Consider the following 6,689-nt stretch of genomic DNA (forward strand, 5'->3'; position numbering starts at 1 on the left):
TATTTATTTTCTATAAAACAGATCTTTTAACATAAAAGTTCATTTAAAAGCAAATAGTTATTCTTTAAACTATAATTTTCAATCATTAATAGAAAAATTAATTTTTTACAAAATACTTTAACTTTAAGTCGAATAATCGATGTTTCAACAAAAAATAAGAATTCGTGCACGTAACAGTTGATATTTCAACCAAGCACATACATTTTAACCAAAATGGATATATTTTCAAAAAAACAGATTAAATTTCGATCAAAAAAGACAAATTTTCAACAAAATCAATTAAAAGGTTTAAGTTTCAACTAAAAAATATCATTTTTTAACAAAAAGCTACATTTTTAACTGAAAAATATAAATTTTGAATAAAAATAGAATGGATTAATTATCAGGTTTAAAAATTTATTTAAAACTAAACATGAAATAAATTTGAATCAAAATAATTAAATGACTTTTAACAATATAGTTGCATTTCCAAGAAAACAATTTAATTTTTAACCATGTAATAGAATTTTTAACCGAACGAGATGAATTTCGAACCAAAAATATAATAGCATAGCGTTTTCAATAAAAAAAAAAGTGTGTGGCCGTGGGACGACAAAGCATAAATGAAACTGATGGATTATCTTTGAAATGTTTCGTGAGGGGAGTTGGGATGGAGAGGAGGAGAGAGAGAGAGAGAGAGAGAAATTTATATTATTACAAAGTTTAGCAATATTTTTTTTTATTTTAAACATTTTCTCAATTAAGATCAATTTAGTTTTAAAGCCAAAATTTCTGAAGATGAGGAAGATAGGAGATGTAGGGAGAGTGAAAGTGGGAAAGAAATAAAATTATATTAATACAAAGTTTAGCAATAAAATTTTTTTTTGCTTTTAAAAATCTTTTTAAATATAAGAAAAATTTGATTGTAAACCAACATTTTTAAAAGAGAGGAAAAGAGCTGGAGAGAGGGAAAGAGAGAAAATTGTATTAATAAAAAGTTTCTCAATACATATTTTTTGTGAAACGCCATACAAAAAGGAGACCCGATTAGAGAGAGAAGGTATATAAATATAATACAGTGAAACACTTTAATAGTCCTCCCATCTATAGCCCTTCCGAGAATTGACACCGCGCCTCGCTTGGGTGTAACAGGAGCGGCGTGGTGTGCGCCGGATCTGCGGTTGTCACTCAGGAGAGCACTCAGACGCGAACAAATAAAAACGGAGCGGGATAAAATGAGTTAGTTTACGACCACCGTCAGTCCCAAAATCGGCGCTATAGAAGAGTTTCACTGTATCTTTGTAGAAAGTACACATGCAAGAGAGAAACATAGATGGAATCCGTTCGTTCGCTCGGTCGGTCGGTCGGTCGCTTTTTTAATTCATTCTCGTCCCAAAAGAAGTTTCTTTTCAAAAAGAACTTTCATCCATAAATAGACCTTATGCTTGCTTTTTGTTTAATACATTTTAAACCATGAAATCCCCTGTCTTAGGGTCCGTAAGTTGTGGCCACTCCCAATCCCTTTTCTAATGTTATTTTTGCCGACTTTTTTTCGTGAATCTATACGTAGGGGTAAATAAAAAATACCATTAAACGTTTTGGGAGAAGGATGGTTTGGTAACATTTTACTGATATTTATTAATTAAAAAAGTAGTTCAACTTTCAAACAAGCAATTGCAAATTTTCAACCAAAAAAGATAAACTCACAAAAAAACTGCTGTAAAATCCTATGGATGTATTCTCTATGGGTATATTTATTTGTTTCTCATTTTATGAGCATTTGACTTCCTCGTAGGTATCAGATAAAGTTGCTTCCTCATATATAAGGAGACTTTTCCCCAAAAAAAGAAAAAATTGATACTTTCGATACTTTTTAAGTTTGTTTCTATTCTACCAAAAATCTTATTTTCAGAAAATCAGAGAGCCAACCAGTATGTCAATTGATGTATCCTTTTACAATGAACAACTTTTTAACTTACTTTAGTGTTCTATTGCAAATTAAAAAGAACATTTTTTAAAATATAAACAGTGTCACTTTTTTCAAATTTCTAAGTAGCTATTGATTAATCATAGGAATGGCCATCGAAAGTTCGTCAATAGATCAATCCACGCGTCTCGAAGACACGGACAATTACATCAAACGCAGTGCGGCAGTGGCGGACTGACCCACCCTATTAGGCGCCCCCTTAAGGCATGTAGCTCTAAGATCATTTTTTTAAACAATGTAATTATTTTTAAAATTAAACAAGGAAAAGCAGAAGAAATTTACTCAAAATAGTACCCCGTAAACATATTGTACTCCATAAGCTATTTAATCATCAACACATAACATCATACATGAATTCCAAATTATACTTCCAAAGCAAATAAAAGTTTTGTGAGGATTAATTTGTTGGTCGTTACGGGATTCGTAACTATGTAAAAAAGAATTGTATTCTCCTGCATATAACATAATTCTTTCTCATTATATAAAGCGTTAGAAATGTATTGATTATCTGCGTTTATCAAACTATAAATAGTTCAAAATTATTTCTCGAAACTTTAAACGTTGCAACATATTATTGTGTAAACGAAAGGATTTAAAATCCTTTTCCTATAATTAAATACTATAAAGATACTCCATTAAATTGTAATTATTTAAAAAACATATACCATAAAGAAAATATATAATTATTTTCAAAAATTAATTATTATGATCCTTATCTAGCTTCGCTTTTTAACCGATATCTTGCTGTTGAAAATATTCAAAATTTAAGTGAAGGATTATTTGAAATTATTGAATGTATTAAATTGAAGGACGAAGAGGCAAACAGTTTGAACGTCTCATTCATGAGATAATTTCATTTCGAGAGAAAACGATTTTCAAAAGTTGGCGCTTTGACGGTTTTGTACCGTATATTTTTATTTTATAAAGCAAGTTTTATTAATAATTAAATTAAATAATTGTAAAAAACTGATATTTAAACATAATTATTCATAGAGTAAAAAATATTTGCATGAATATATTAGGTTAAAAATACAGAGAAACCCTTTAATAGGCCTCCCTTCTATAGCCCTTCCGAGAATTGACGTCGCACTGCAGGTAGGTGCAACAGGAGCTGCGCGGGGTCTGCGGTTGTTACTCAGCCGTGAACAAACAAAGGCGGAGCGGGATTATAATGAGTTAGTTCTCACCCACCGCCAGCCGCAAAATCGGTGCTATAGAAGAGTTTCACTGTAATTTTTTTTTGATAACTCATTATAAAATAAAAACATCTCTGTTATAAAACATTAGTACTGACTCAATTCTTGCAAGTACAAAGATTTATTAAAATAGAGATTATGTTATTTCATATAGTTATGAAAGAAATTAATTTTTAACATAAAAGCATCATGCAAATATTATTCACTTTGGCCATATGTTTTTACGATTCTTCGATTTAGTTAATAATAAAACTTGCTTCAGAGAATTGAAATCACACTAAAATAAACGGATAGAAAGATTAATTGCGAGATTAACAGTTTTTCGCACAATAATAGTAATTATTGTAAGTATAAAAATATATACTACTGCCACTGCAGTACTGTTATATTCCCAATATAAAAAATCCTCTTATAAACGAGAAAGATTTTAAAAATACATTGGTATTTTATGGTAGGACATTAAAGATTCTTTATTTGGACAATAAAAGACACGAACAAACATATCAGATACAGTAATGTAGTATTCCTAATATGAACAAAGTTTTTTCATATAAACAGAATGCAAAATATTTGTTGAAACTTCATAAATCGGTTAGGGTGGGTCATAAAAGGTTCAACAATAAGTCAATTGGTGCGTCTCTAGGATATGGACAAACCATCGACATATAGAAATGGACCGGTAATGCTGTGGGGAGAACGGTAATGGGCTCTAGAGAGAGAAAAAACATATGTGACGTAGACCTATCTCTTTCTATATAAAGCTGATTGGTCGAGAATATTTTCGTTGGGTGAAGTTTGGCGCAGCACAGGACCGTGCTTTGTGTCGCGAGTGCCCCAATAATGTGACTTGTCGCACTTTTCAGAATTGATTTATTTATAATTTATTTATTGATAATTTATTTATTGACAATTTATTGTAAATAAATGTAAAAAATTGTGTCAGCCTGTGTAGTTTGTGGGCGTTGTCAAGACGTTTACATGGGAATATATTTTCATACGCAAGTAAAGTTATTGAATATAGTTAAATAAAAAATGTTCCAACAAAAACAACACCTCAAAATATGAAGTTTTGTATGTATGCAATACAAATGATTATTTTTTATGTTATAGAAATATTGTTCAAATTTTTGACAGTTTTTACATAATACCAATCTTTAACAACAAATGGAACTTTTAAATTTGCATTAAGAATAATATTTGAAAGGCCAACAATTACCTACATGAGTACAGACGGAAAATGAGAATTTCTCTAGGAACTCGTGCAAAACCGGTAATTTGCATTTATGTGTTGGTTACATCCCAGCTGTCATATAATTTTGTGAAGGTTGACGATTTGCGTCTTAACAATCAGGAACGTGCCAAATTACTATTTCATTATACATGAACGTTTCAAAACATATTTTAAATAATTAAAACTTCTTTAAAAACTGAAATATTTAAAAAAATTAAACTACAAAATTGTTAGAAAATGAAAAGTATAATTTAAAATTGTTCCTTCATTAGAAAACAAATATTTCAGTTTATGAAAAATTACGATTGCTCCATGTTCTAATGAGTTGGTGTCAAATTGATTATATTGTATTTTTATAAAAAAAGTCAGACTTTTTCGGCAAAAAATTCAAAGAACAAAAAAAGTTTTATTTTAGATACCAATTTTTAATTGATGTCTTTGACCTTTGCTACTGCTGACCCAACTATTTAACGGATATAGTAATTGGAGTAACGGACGATTTTAATTGCCGAGTAAAACATAAGATTTCAGCAATTGCATTCTTAGCATATTGCAGATAGAGAGAGAGAAGGTGAAATATAAAAACAGCAAAAAAATGTTCTTTTTTAATTGTAAGGTAGTTTGTCAGATATCCAATCCAATTTTTACCATTTGGTTTGTTTATATAATTAACTCATCTCAATAAATATTTTTACTTTGCATATTTCAGTAAAAATTCAAAAGTACTAGAATATAAATGTGTGATTCAGCGAAAATTGATATAATGGATGACTTTACTTTTTATCTGGAGTTGACCAAATAAAATTCCAAAGGTGAATTTAATGTATTTCCCTAAATAAATATTTACCAATAAAGAATTATCTTTCATGTTCTAGATTGTACCATCGTAGCTTCGTGGTTAAAAAAAACTTCATAAATCTAATTTAAGGAATTAAAATAATATTTAAATCTTGTTCCTTATATGTATGCAAATTTAAAATTGAAGATAACGAAAGGTCATTTTCTTTTCTTTTCGTGACCATTTTTTTACAAAGAACATTCTTGAATTACAAATTAGAAATTACAATTTGAAATATTGAATTTTATAATAAAATTATGTTGAGGACTCTTAGAAGCGATTTAAGTGGGCGAACAGGAACTATTAATTCAAAGCTATTCAGAGGATTTTTTACATTTCTGCAATACATTAGTCTCTACTCTATAAAAAATTCATAGTTAAAAATTATTAAAAAACGAACTTTATAAAAGTATTTCATTTTTAATAACAAAATTAATTTCAGCAATAAAATCATCAGTAATTCAAAATTATGGTTGATATGGTTGTGGAATTTCAAAGAAAAAATGTTCATGTCTTAAACTCTATGAATATATCTATAGTATAGCTTTTTGAAACGATTTTTTGTACAATAATGTAATAAAAGCAAATGCAAAAGGAATTAATAATTACGAATTGAATTTAGAATTGATCCAGGTCGCGAAAAAAATATTCTAAACATTTCTAAGAGCTTTTGTATATTTATATCAACTACTTACTTCGGGTGAAATTTACTTTCATCATTTAAACATTTTGAATGTAAATTTTTAATTGCTACAGAAAATTCTTGAAATTTCAAGTAATTTTCGAAATTATGCACTTCAAATTTATTTATTTTTAATCCAAGGCTATGTAGAAGATGGTAGATTGAACGATAATAATAATCTTACAGAAATTTCGTCTGAGAGAAGAAATAGATCTCATATATCAATGTCATTTGGCCTGTTTGGCCCAAAGGTTCAAGAAAACAGATAACATTATCTGAAAAATGAATACTTTTTAATTGATAAGAATTTTATTTTTAAGATTATAATTCTTTCAACAGAGACAACTTTAGTTTACCATCTCAATTAAGTAGTAATCATTACATATTAGGTAATAACCAGAATTCTATCTCAAGATTTAAAACAAATTATAAATAGAACACCGCCCAGACCATCATTATTTTTTTCATGATAATTTCGAATTGAAAGCGTTTTAAAATTAGGAAAAATGTATGACATAATTTTGAATTGAAAACGTTCAAATTCAAAATATTTTGGATATTTGAAAAAGGACAATATTTCGAATTGAATGAGAAAAAACTGAACCCGTATCATTTCTGAATGAAAGCGTATAAAATTGCATAATTTTAAATTTAAGAAATATTTGAACAAAGGCTTTGATTATTATTATTATTATTACACCATTAAGCCATTTCCCTTTCGGGGTAGGCGTGACTCACTCGGCAGGGGAAAGGAGTAGTGTGTGGATGGGATAGAG

Source organism: Belonocnema kinseyi, chromosome 4, assembly GCF_010883055.1.
Source record: "Belonocnema kinseyi isolate 2016_QV_RU_SX_M_011 chromosome 4, B_treatae_v1, whole genome shotgun sequence".
Taxonomy (NCBI): Eukaryota; Metazoa; Arthropoda; class Insecta; order Hymenoptera; family Cynipidae; genus Belonocnema; species Belonocnema kinseyi.